At 41.3% G+C, this 12,933-nt stretch overlaps 1 protein-coding gene and 1 pseudogene across 4 annotated transcripts in view; one reads left to right on the forward strand and one right to left on the reverse strand.

Moving 5' to 3' along the window:
* The window catches only part of Arid5b (AT-rich interaction domain 5B), a 180,190-nt gene that overhangs the window by 101,664 nt on the left and 65,593 nt on the right, over nt 1–12,933 (reverse strand). The gene's annotated exons all lie outside the window — the stretch shown is intronic.
* Nucleotides 11,415–11,852, forward strand: LOC120885853 (ubiquitin-ribosomal protein eS31 fusion protein pseudogene; annotated as a pseudogene).

Here is a 12,933-nt window from a genome sequence, read left to right on the forward strand (position 1 = left end):
ACCAATGTTGACAGGAGCATTATCACAATTGTCAAAAAGTGGAAAAAAACCTAAGTGTCCTTCAACAGATGAACAGATAAATGTGGTATATCCATACAATGGAATACTATTCAGCCACTAAAAATAATAAAGCTTTGATATATGATACAATATAGATGAACCTTGAAAATATCATGGTAAATGAAATATGGCAAAGACAAAAGGGCAAATATTGTATGAACCTACTTCTATGAGGTATTTAAAACAGGCTGACTCATGGAGATTGAAAGAAGACTAGAGGTTGCCAGGTGTTGGTTGGGTGGGTGGTAGAGGGGTACTGGAAGGAATAGAGAATTCTTGCTTAATGGGTTCAGAGTTTCTGTTTGGTGTGATGAAAAGTTCTGTAAACAGATAAGAGTGACAGTTACACAATATTGGGAATGCACTTAATGCCACTGAATTGTATACTTAAAAATGTTATGTATACATTATACAACCAAAGAAGAGGAATACACTGGCAAGGGTTATATGCTAAGAGTATAAACTCCTGGAGGACACGGAATCAGTGTTCTAATTTCTTGGTATCTTTCCTAGACCTTTGAGAGTATTAGCAAATGTAACTGCCTACAGACAGTGTCACAACAAACATCTGACCCTTTCATCACGATTTCCCCCCAGGCTCTGGATCCACCACTCTTCCTACAAGACAGAATGACTCTGGAGAAAGATATCTGCCCACCAGCCCCGGAGGCATGGGTTGGCAAACCTTCTTAGATGAAGGGTCAGGAACTTGGGCAGTCCTTCCATTTTATGAGACCTCTCTCTCTATCACTGGAGATTCTGAATTTTACCCCCAAGCTCTGAGCCCTGTCCACAAAGCTGAACCAACTTCTGGAAGCTCATGCCCTAAGGCAACAAGAGAGTTGGATGACTGCTTTGCTTTCTTGCATCTTATCATAGGGATCCTGGAGTGACTCAGCACAGAAGGAAGGGCAAAGGCTTTTTATTCTGTCAGTGTCTCATCTTTAAAAAAAAAAAATTAGTTTTAATCAGGCTTTTATTTTTATTTTTATTTTTCTGGTTGTATAGAAAGTATATTCACACCAATTCGTGTCTTCATACATGTACTCTGTATAATGATGTCCATCACATTCCACCATCTTTTCTAACCCCCTGCCCCCTCCCTTCCCCTCCCACCCCTCTGCCCTACCTAGAGTTCATCTAATCCTCCCCTGCTCCCCCTCCCTACCCCACTATGAATCAGCCTCCTTACATCAGAGAAAACATTTGGCTTTTGTTTTTTGGGGATTGATTAACTTCCCTTAGCATTATCTTCTCTAATTCCACCCATTTACCTGCAAATGCCATGATTTCACTCTCTTTTATTGCAGAGTAAAATTCCATTGTGTATTTATGCCACATTTTTTTTTATCCATTCATCCACTGAAGGGCATCTAGGTTGGCTCCACAGTTTAGCTATTGTGAATTGTGCTGCTATAAACATGGATATGGCTGTGTCCCTGTAGTGTGCTGATTTTAAGTCCTTTGGGCCTCATCTTAAATCTGTATTTGAATTGGAGAATCCCTACTGAGGGCTCAGGAGGCTTGCTGAGGGGAAACTACATACAGATGGGGTAGATCCTCAACTTCTATCTCACACCTCCATTCATTTACCCAAGAAGGAGCCAGCATCCAGTACAGTCAACACCTTTACCCACCACCCATCCCTAGTCTTATTATGACCAATAAGGAGTCAAATCAAAATACCGGTTTTGGAGAAGCTTCCTTTATGTATATATCAAGACACCTCAAACCAAATATTCTTGATTTTTCCCTTCTTGCCTATATTTCAGTTAAAACAAAGGCTTGGCCTGGCATGGTGATGCAGCTAATCCCAGTGGCTTGGGAGGCTGAGCCAGGAGGATCATGAGTTCAAAGTCAGCCTCAGCAATTTAGTGAGGCTCTAAAGCAACTTAGTGAGGCCCTGTCTTAACATTTAAAAAATAAAATAAAAAGGGCTGGGAATGTAGCTCAGTTGTTAAGTGCCCCTGGGTTCTATCCCTGTTATACAAAACAAACAAACAACAACAACAACAAAAACCCACAAAGGCTTGTCTACCCTGAATTCAGAAAAGCCAAGTAGTAAAGTTAATGATGCTGATCCCTCAAAATGTAGCTATAATGATTTGCAAGGCAACCAGATTTTTTTGACATAAATTGGATAAACCCAAGGATAACAATTTTACATAATTTATTTCGAACTGCTATGCTTTATTAACTACAAATTTTAACATGTAAAATCTTATCAAAATATATATAAAGCTTCTTCTAATTATAGTTAATCACCACCTTATTTTATTCTCTAGCATGTTTAACATTTTATACTATTTAACAAAAACTTACTCAAAGTCATAGTTAAAAAACATTTTAGATGTCTACTTAAAATTTGGCAAAGGAATATATAGTTTTTTTCCCCAAAATCTTTTAGAGCAGCACTATTCAATAAAATGTAATGTGAGTCACGTATGTAATTAATATTAAAAAGGTAAAAAGAAAACAGGTGAAATGAATATTATTATCTATTTTATTTGGCCTCAAATATCTAAAATATTATTCCTTTTGTTTTTTTTTTTTCAGTACTGGGGATTGATCAAAATATCATTTCAACATGTGACCACCAAAAAGAATTGTTAATGATATAGCTTATATTATCTTTACATACTATTTAAAAAATCTGGCATTAGACATTGATAGCATCTGTTGATTTGGGCAAGCCACACTGCAAGCACTTACCCACCATGTGACTGGTGGGTACCATATTGGACAGAGAAGCTTAAGAAGATTCCACCAGAAAAGAAATTTGAGAACAACCTAGGATAAATGGGGCTGTTCTGGACACAGAGCATGGTCCCCAAGGGGCCTTTCCGTTTTAGATTCTAATAAAAAAAAAAAATCAGAAGCACAATAGGAGAAGAAACAGAATCTGGAGAAGAAACCAAAACAGGAGGAAAAGAGACTCGAGTGGAATTTGATACCTAAGACTCCAACAAAGGCCAAGAGATGGAGAAAGTGTGTTACTATTTTAGTAGAGATCCTGCTTGGTACCTTTTGTTTTTGATGAATGATATAACAAAAAAACAAAGCCAAAAAGCTTCCCACTATAAAAGCTGGCTGGAGTTCTCTCTTCTGGGTTATACCTTTTCTTCTGGGCTAACTAGCTGCAAGTTCACCTGGTGCCATTTCCACAAACCATCTGCTCTGCTTTCTGTCATGATGCCAGGAGAACATCAGTCTTTCAGAAGGGGTATTTTCTTTCTTTCTTTCTTTCTTTTTTTTTTCTGGTGTGTGCAATACTAAAATTAGTTTAACATCTGAAGGAGATACTTATAAAACCTACTGGAAACCGAAACCACTCTTCAATCTCACGGCTATGCAGTCATATAAAAACTCCAGCACCTTCTAATGTGCTCTCACAGGGCACTGTGGAAGAACATCATTGAAAGCGGACGATATGGATATGCTCTGTTTTACTTCCTTTTTGTACAGTGTCAGTACTGAATAAGCTGGTGTAAGACAGGAGGAGGATGAGTCTATTTATTCACATTTCCCATCATCCTCTGAAAATGAGTTCCACTACAAATGTCCTCCTTGACTCAATCTCTAATATCCATATCTACTCACTCCTCTTTTCTCATAAAAGACACAATGAACAAATTGCTGGTGACTAATATATTAATTCCAGTCATAATTTTGTGATTTTATACCATGAGTTCCCTGGGTGTTGTTTATATTTCTGGGAAGAAGGTTTACACTCACAAGGTTTGCAAACTATGAGCCAACTCTGGCCTGTTGCTGGTTTCTATCAATAAAGTTTTATTGCAACATAGCCATGCTCATTCATTTACATATTATCAATGACTACTTTTGTACTCCGACCACACAGTTGTGTAGCTGTGACAGACACATCATGACCCACAAATTTAAGATGTTTACTCTCTGATTTGGCTGGTTCTTGCTCTAGAGATTATATTTTTGCTTCCAGAAAGCTGCTATTTGGATCATTGGCATCAGCTGAATTCCTAAGATACAGCTACTCTGCTAACACCCGACTGTACTTTTTAATTCATGTTGGGACTTTTCTTTGTAGGCGATGGGTTCTTTGAAGGGCAGGAGGTAGATCTTTAGAGGGTCTGAATCCCTAAAGCCCTATAAACAACTGAAGCATGTGATAGACTTTCAATTTATGTCGTTCTCTTTTTCTTGATATTCACCCTTTGGTGTTCTCCTTTCCTCATAGTATCCCCTGATCTGTTATCTATTTTCTTTACCGTGCTCTGTGACCTCTGAAGTTTAAGTCACTGGGCTCCTTCACAGCCTGGCTTCTGCTTAGTTCAGCCAACAACATACCCAGCAGGAGATGAGATGTGGGAAGAAAGAAGTTGTGTTACAAGTTATCTCTTTCCAACTTGCTGACAGCTCCCCAGGTCATGGCACACCCTAGGACAGTTCCTCCAGGATACGGGTCTGCACCAGGTAGCACCATCTCCTCCACCTGCTTCCTGACCTCATGAGGCCCCTCTTGCCTCAGCTGCTGTCCTTAGATCTCTTCACCCTAACCCTCTAAGTCTTCCCTTAGTCAATGTCCTATCGGTTGAACGCTCCAAGAGGAAATCTCTTCCATGCCTCCATCTTGACTAATACTCCTCTATGGTTCCCATCTCGCAAGTGGTAACTCAGTGGATGTCCCCACCTCAGAGGCTCAACAAAAACCGAGAGAGGACTTGTGTTCTGTGCACCATTAGCATCAGAATCACAGAGGAGCCTGTTTTAAATAGAGAATCTTGGGTCCCCATCCTGCTGTGAAGAAGGATGTCTGATCTGGGTCTCTGGATACTTCATGACAAAAAAACTCCCAGTTGTTTCCAACGCACCTAATCAGAACAGATGGTGAATTTCAGTTTTGGGAAGCAAGGTGAAATGAGAAACCAAACACCAGTTTGAAGCAACTGCAGTGTCTTTAAGATCCTATAGTAAGATGTGTTAATCATGAATTTAATGAAAAAGGAGGCCAGAACTACCTGGAAGAGGGCCACAGGAAGTGCTGAAGCTAAAATCAGAAATTACCCATTTTTCTTGGTCATAGGGTGAAATCCATTAAAGTAGGCTGTACGTTTAAAAATCACACAGTCCACAACATTGCCTTCCATGGTCTAGCTACACATAAGTACCAGTATAATGATGAGCACGAAAATCAATTGCATTGACAGATGGAACGGCATGAGTCACACAGCCCAGGCATGTGCAGAAGGTAGCACATGTGAATGACAGAGGGCCGGGGCCTAGTGTTGGCCAACTACCAACTGTGTCATATGGGGAAAGACCACCTTAGAGAGTCTTGGATTTCCAATCTGTAAAATGACCAAAAAGATGACTTCCTAAGAAGATACCTGGGTTAAAAAATGAAAACTAGTTAGGTGTGGCATACTAACCACTCAGGAGGTATCCTGGGTTATACTTACTTTGCAGGCTCTTCACCAAAATGTGTCAAGAATACTTAAAGCTCCTGGTGGGAGTGGGGACCATGTTTCCAAGCATCATGTGGAAGAAGGGTATCACAGTAGGGAAAGCACTGAGTTTCACCAAAGGTCACACAGATGGAGTTCTTGGAAACTTTAACATGCTAATAGACATTTTAATCTATAGGAGATGAATTGCTGCCCTTTCTGAACTTGACTATGAAATCCTCTCCTTCCCCTCCCTGATCCTGACCCCCTACCCTTTGTCCTTCATGCCTTACCTCCACTAGCTAGTATTTCTCTCATCACATTTTGGGGACAAAATACGTACCAACTATGTTGACTGCATCAACTGCCCGACTCCTTCCACACCCTTCCCTCCAAACACACTCTGCTTAACAGTTTATAATTACAAATAGTTTACTATGTGTAGTATCATTACTCATCTATTAAACACTTCAGAATCTATAAAGCCCCCTCACGTGCTTAGATTTACTTAATCCTTCCAGAATCTCCCTTGAGATCTGTCAAGAATGCTGCCCATTTTTAACACTGAGGACACAGAAAGCTCATTGGTTTCTATAAATAAAGTTTTATTGCAACCCAATAAATGACTTGCCCAAGGTCACCCTGCGAACAGGTCATCTGGCACTAAATCTCACACCATTCTCTTTACATTCCAGCTGCATTCTGCATGGATCCAAATCTCTGAGAAGCAGTCTGGCTGATTCACCATATTCCCAGTTAACTCATACAGACCTTCCAACAGACATGGCTTTGAGAATCCTTGTGATTTTACTAATGATATGCAAACTTCTAGTTTCAAGAACCCTTTCAGTCTCATATTTAAAACAATCCCCTAAGGAAAACTTGTTTTGCCTTCTGTGGATCAATAATTTCAAATAGAGATAACCATTGCATAAAGACCCTTCGCTAGCAGAACTGTGTACCTTTGACCTCTTTGGTAGCACTTTTCAGGTTTAGTGAAGCCTGTGGTGTTATTTCTATTGTTTTCCCTTTGGGTCCTGGGATGAACGCCCACCAACCACTTCTTATCCCATACACCGAGCTCAGAAAACTGCAATCTGTGTATCATCAAACAAACAGCATTCAAGGTCAAACTGGCCCATCATCCAGTGACTACTCAGACCACAGAGTAAGACCCAAGACCCAAGACGGACCCCTTCAAGGATGTATAGCCTAGCAGAGAGGATGGACATTTGAACAAATAGACAAGTAAGTGTCCTGAAAAAAGTCAAACGAAAGTGGCAGAATCTTGGTCCTTTCTCTTCATTGTGAAGATAAACTCAAGCTGAATTTTGAAAGACACATAAAAACTCCCAAGGCAAAGGAAAATACCAGCATTCACTAGACACCCAATATCTGTCAGGATGAGAGAGAAGGAGGACCATGCTATAGGAGGTTACTACCACTAGCTCCATTTTTCAGACAGAAAAACTAATGCCAAAAAGAGATTAATGATTTCCCAACAGTCACTCAGAAGAGATCTGAGCCAAGAACCTGTGTCTGTTGGCTGCTGCTGTCTCAAAGTAGAGCAGAGCGCCTCCAGACCCCATTACTGTAAGTGGCGGGGTCCAGTGAGAAGGCTGGGATTAAAATGCTGTGGCTGCAGTCCATGGCACTCCCTGAGGCAATAGGGGACCTCAGGGGCCATGCCACTGGGTAGGGTTTCCATTACATCCTGAAGGCACAGAGTGGAGGACAGAGGAGAGCTGGATCCTGACCCGGGTCTTCATGGTCTTCCTTCTGTCTAATTGACAGAGGTCCTCCTGCCTCCCCCAACAGCATGAGTGAGATCATGGTCACTGTCCTGATCAGGTCTCTTCCAGGAGAATGAGGCCATTTCAGCCAGCATTTGAAGTCAGGATCCCAGGAAGGCAATGCAAATCTAATTAACTAGACATACGAGAATAATGTCTTATTCTTCAGTTGTTCATATAACAGACTTCGTTCCCACTCAGGGCTGCACACTGCGTTCAGCTGTGGGTCCACACTGGTAAACGTAGCAGGGCCTGCCTTCAAGAAGCTCTGGCTTATAGACCATTGAGAGAGAAGAGAGTAAAGTAGTTTCCAGGTGATGGGAACATTGGTGGCTCTAAAGGGAATGACAGGGCCCATAGGATGATGAATTAAAATGCCACACATACCACAGAGCTCAGTGCTTTATGTGTAGCTTTGAGGGAAAAAAAAAAGGGGCTTCAAAAAAATTCATCTTTGAGTTTGAAATTTTGAAAACTGTGGTTACTGCAATAGTTAGAACAAAAGGGATTTTTTTAAAAAACTGCCATCTGACTATGACCAGGTTCATGCAGAACGAGGCTGGATCCATCAATTGTGTCGCCTACAATTTAAATGCATCCTTTTTCATTCTTATTTCTGGCACTTGGCTTGCTACATCTTCCGTGGGGCAAGCACTTCATATCCAGCGCATGTAAGCAGCTCAGGTCTCTTTTAATGATGAAGGATATTACTAATATATTTTGCCTCAACTGAAATTCAAACCCAATTTGATTTTCTCCCTCAGGTGAGATGTGGACAGAGAACATGTAGATAATAGGTGTGATCATTCACAAGGCTGAGGCTGAACTGATACTTTGTAGCTAAATGTAATTCGTAAAGCACAATTTAACAGCTCCATTTAGCGACTCTTCACAATCAAGATGATTTCAACAGTCTCTGAACACCAGCCAAGATACCTCCAAAGTGTACTTAAATACCAGCAAATATTACATGTTATAAAAATTCCATGTTTGTCTCTTTCTCTGACTTAAGAAAATCAGCCTTCTCTCTCATCCTTGTAAGGCAAAGCCATTGCCATTCTTCTTTTCTTAAATGGAGAAGGAAAGAAAGGGCTGGGACCAAGAGACTGAGCTCTGAGCTTTCCAAAAATTAGCATTCATTTTCCCCACCTTTCTTTTTATTGACTGTTAAGCTTTCAGGTCCTTATTTCAAGCCAAGTGGGACACCCCAAAACACCATTTCTTTCTCCAGTCACAAATCTTGAAACTCAGAGGACTTTCAACAGGAGTTATTCCAGGGATTCAGTCAGAGACACGCATGGGCAGTGTAGGAAGGAGCCTCAATACATGGTCTTAGGCAGCCAGGAAAGATGCTCTGAGATCTACCATGTCCCTCCACCTTCCAATCAGTCTCCTTATTCATTGTCATCTGCATATGGTTTATTTGGTTGGTTTTGGTGCTGTGGATTGAACCCGGGGCCTCACGCATGCTAGGCAAGGGTTCTACCACTGAGCCACATCCTCAACCCAACAGTCCGAGTATTTAAAGTTACCTTTGCTCTTTCTGTCTAAAGGGCCAGCTTCTAACTTAATAAGCAATATAATTTGCCACCTTGGGTGGTTCTTTCTTATTATAACTGTGTTCATGTTTGAGATCTGGAAATAAAATCTTATCCTCTTGTGTGCAATTGGAGAACAAAAGCAGGAGCCTCTGAGCTGTCCTTTCTGGAGGACACAGAACCTCTCACACTCCTCTAGTGGAGCGGAACTTCCGAGCTGAGACAAATGTTCTCACACGCAGGTCACTAGAAGAGACTTTTCCAATAAAACTCCCCCCCCATGTGGCATCTTGGGTTAAAATGCTCTTTGTAAGTATCCCTGTTACTCTGTGAGTCACCATGAAGAGGCCATGTTTGTTCTGCTAGAAGACATGAGATAGATTCCTCTATCTTTGCTCACATATTTTTTAAACCCATATTTTAGAAAAAACAATTCAGAACTAATTTGTAAATACATCCCTGTTGTAAAGGATAAAATGATGATGCCCTTGACCTATAACCCCTTCATAATTTAAGGGAGACTTACATTTCCATCTCAACAGGAGCCTTCTTCACAACTCAAGAACAGTCTTTCTTGACAGGAGACCGAGAATAGTTGTTCTCAAAGGGACAGAACCAGTCCCTTGGTCTGAGGTTTCTGCCCCTTTCAAAAATCACCTTGAAATAACACGCTTCTTAACTCTTCTAAGTATAATTTACCTGGTGCAGACACAAAAACATCCCACATACATGGTACACTGTGACAAGTTGGAGAACACAGCCAGGATGCACGTTTGTGTGAAAATAACCAGCCAATGTAACCCCAACTCTCCAACTGTGATACTGCTTCTTCCAACACATGGAGAAGTGAGAATGATTACATTTTGTTCAAAGCGTCTCATTACATTGATTTAAATAAGATTTCTAAACCTGCAAAAAGAAAAGCAGTTTAAAATGCCACTTGTTTTGAACAAGACTCTATAAAAAGACAGGTAGTGAAACCCTTCATAAATTCAGGCGGGTGAGGACCAAAGTCTCTTCTGCTGTGGACATCTGACAGAAGGATAATGGAATTTAGTAACACCCAGGTCAGGTGTTTCTGTTCTGCTTAATGCCTCCTCGTATGCCCACCATAATGTAACAGACAGGTGTTAAGAGACCCGTATTGAGGGATACACATTATAGGTTTTGAGATCTTAAACTTGATGAACTTGCTTCATCTCTGACAACACTGCAGTCCAAGTCACATGGAAACAGATCTCACAGGACAGGTAAGATGTGGACCAGTTTGCAAAACGTCAAACATACTTCCTGATGTTTATTAACACCGCAGGCATCGCAATGCTTAATGCCAAACTCACAACAACAACAAATGGAATTTCTCAGGCTACTAGTCAGTATTCAGTTATTGAACACTGCCAGAATACAGTATCTGTTATTGAACATACTGTAGACCAGCAAGCACTAAGCCTTTGATGTGTATTTAAGCACCACAGCAATCCAATGAGGGATACTTTTACCACTTCCATTTCACAGATGAGAAAACTGAGGCTTAGAGAGATGATGCACCAGCTCAAGGTCACTCTGGAACCCAGCTGTGTGTTAGTCCAAAGATGATGATTCAGGGTCATTGCTTACAAGTTCTTAGAGAAGCATACACCAAGACAGACTAATGACAGAAAGGCGAATTCACTGATGCAGGCTAAGAGTGAAGCTGCATGCTGAGCCAAGATCCCCAGATGAGCAACCTGTTAGCTGAGTGATGACACTGGGGTCCAGGCATCATATGCAATGGGGATTCAGAGTCACTATCCTGGGAAGCCATGAGCCTCCCCATTTTGTCCAGGGTCAGCACAAAACCTTTGACCTGGGAGGAAGCAGGAGAGGGGCCATTCTAGTTTTGCAATTTTAACTCCCTCTCTGCTCTCTAAGTGAAGACAGGTATCTTCTGAGCCCAGGAACACTTTATTATTTTAAGAGAGGCCTTTGGAACCAGGAAGCTCCATGAATTTATGAGATCAGCAGCTATTTTTCCAAGATGGTTATAATACAATTCATTTCATTTGCAGCTGGTTTAACCTGAAACATTGTTTAAGAGAGACAAATAAACAACAATTCACATTCTCTGGGCTTCTCTCCTCTCCACCCCTCCCAGTTCTTCCACAGGAAATTTTGTATTGATTAAAGTACAATTACATTATGGTTGGGAAAAATTGGCCCTGGAATAAATCGTTTTAAGAAGAAATTGTGGTGACATCCTACGAAGCAGCAGCCAACGAAAAGGAACTCTGAGCAGCACTGGGTTTGTGGCTCTGGGTTTCAGTCTCCTGATCTGTAAAGTGATTGATGGGGGGCCCTGCCTTCTAGGGAAGGTGGGATCAGGTAAATATGGTCATATTGTGACTTGCATGAGCCTCTAAGCACCTCTGCCACCTCCTGGGCCCCTTCTTCCATAGAAAGATATTGAAAATTACTTTTTAGGGTTGCCTTCGTAGAAAGTCAAATAAATACACCGAGTCGGGTATTTCATGGGGACCTTTAGCAGAGGTGCTGGGAAATCCATGGAGGGCACAGGGCTCTTCTTTTCCCATCTGCCATCCCTTATGCACAGCTGCACCAAAATGCATATTTTTATGTAAACTTTCAGGGGGAGGACCACTACTCTACAGGTTGAATCCTCAGATACAACAGAAAATGCAAAGGCCAAGATCCAGGAAATGAAGGAATTCTTCCTGATCAGCAAAGATTGGAAGACAGATGCATTTTAACGACAACATTCAAAAGGAGCCCATGCTTCACCTTATATTGAGACCCCCATGGTGGTGTAAAGAAAAGGGAGAATTATACCATCCTAGAAAGAATAAGCATAAGAGAAAGGAGATCATGCTGGCTGTCGCCATGCAGTGTAAGGAGGATGAGAATGTCAAAATTGGTGGCTTTTCCTGTGAATGCCCTTCTGATGAATGTGGTACTGGAGTTTTTATGACCAGCCACTTCGACAGACATTATTGTGGCAAGTTGTCTTGACTTCCTACTTCAACAAATCAGAGGACAAGTAGTAGTGTAGGAGTTAATGAAAGACACAAACTAGCAACAATCAGCAAATATATACATAGTATATAGTATGATATTTTCTTTGAAAAATCATTGTACTTTCTTCTGATTTTAATATGCATAAAAGTCTTTTTGTGGGTCCCTAAAGTATTGTGGGCCCTAGGAATTATGCCTACATGGCTCCTGGATAAAGGGAGGGCCCTTTGTTTGCTGGGGGCCTGGATCTGGAAAAGCAAGTTTGGAGGCACTGAGCCCCCCAGCTCTGCAAAAGAAGAACTTTATGAGGGAGAAGACTACAGGGAAGACCTCCACTGGGGGGTCAGTTGAAGAGATGGGGAAGGAGGGAAGTGATAACATTCATCTATGTATGGAGAATAGGATGTAAATCAACCTTCCCTCCATCTCTCCTGTCTACTCCTGAGAAATTCTCTCTGTAAGATCTACATTGCTCATCAGGAATGTGGAATTTAAAAAATAAAAACAAAATAAGGAGGCCGGATCCCATGATGTCTAAAGTCCCTCTCTTCCCACTCTAATATTAGACTTTTCACCACAAGTATTTAAATAACTGTTCCATAATGCCAAAAGCTGCTTCCTCTCCCAGAGGAAACTCACTAATGTAGGAAGTAAGAAAGACCTTTGAGGAACCCGATGGCTTACAGAGACGCATCACTGCCAAGTGCTCTGGATATAGCATCTCTTGATGGTCTGTAAGTCCAAGTCTTGGTTAGCTGTACTTCACACCTTGTACATTTGGAAGTCTCTGTCCCATCCTTACAACTGAATTTAGATAACTCAAAATGAAAATGTGAAGTGCTATCTAATTTACGATCCTATGAGACAAGAAGTTATTTAATCTGTAGTTCAATCTTTATCCTGCAAGTATATCAACTGGGCACTGATGCCCCCAAATCGCTTCCCACTCACCAAATGAAAATACTCCAGATTGCTTGGTTGGGCCTTCCTCCCATTCTGCCATGCTGTTTTATCAGGGCGCCATCTTGCCTGCTCACCAGGACTCAGGCATTGTTTTAAGTGTTTTATTCCTTGTCCCTATCAGTGTGTGCCAGTTCTGTTTCAACAACA

This window comes from Ictidomys tridecemlineatus, chromosome 1, assembly GCF_052094955.1.
Source record: "Ictidomys tridecemlineatus isolate mIctTri1 chromosome 1, mIctTri1.hap1, whole genome shotgun sequence".
Lineage (NCBI taxonomy): Eukaryota > Metazoa > Chordata > Mammalia > Rodentia > Sciuridae > Ictidomys > Ictidomys tridecemlineatus.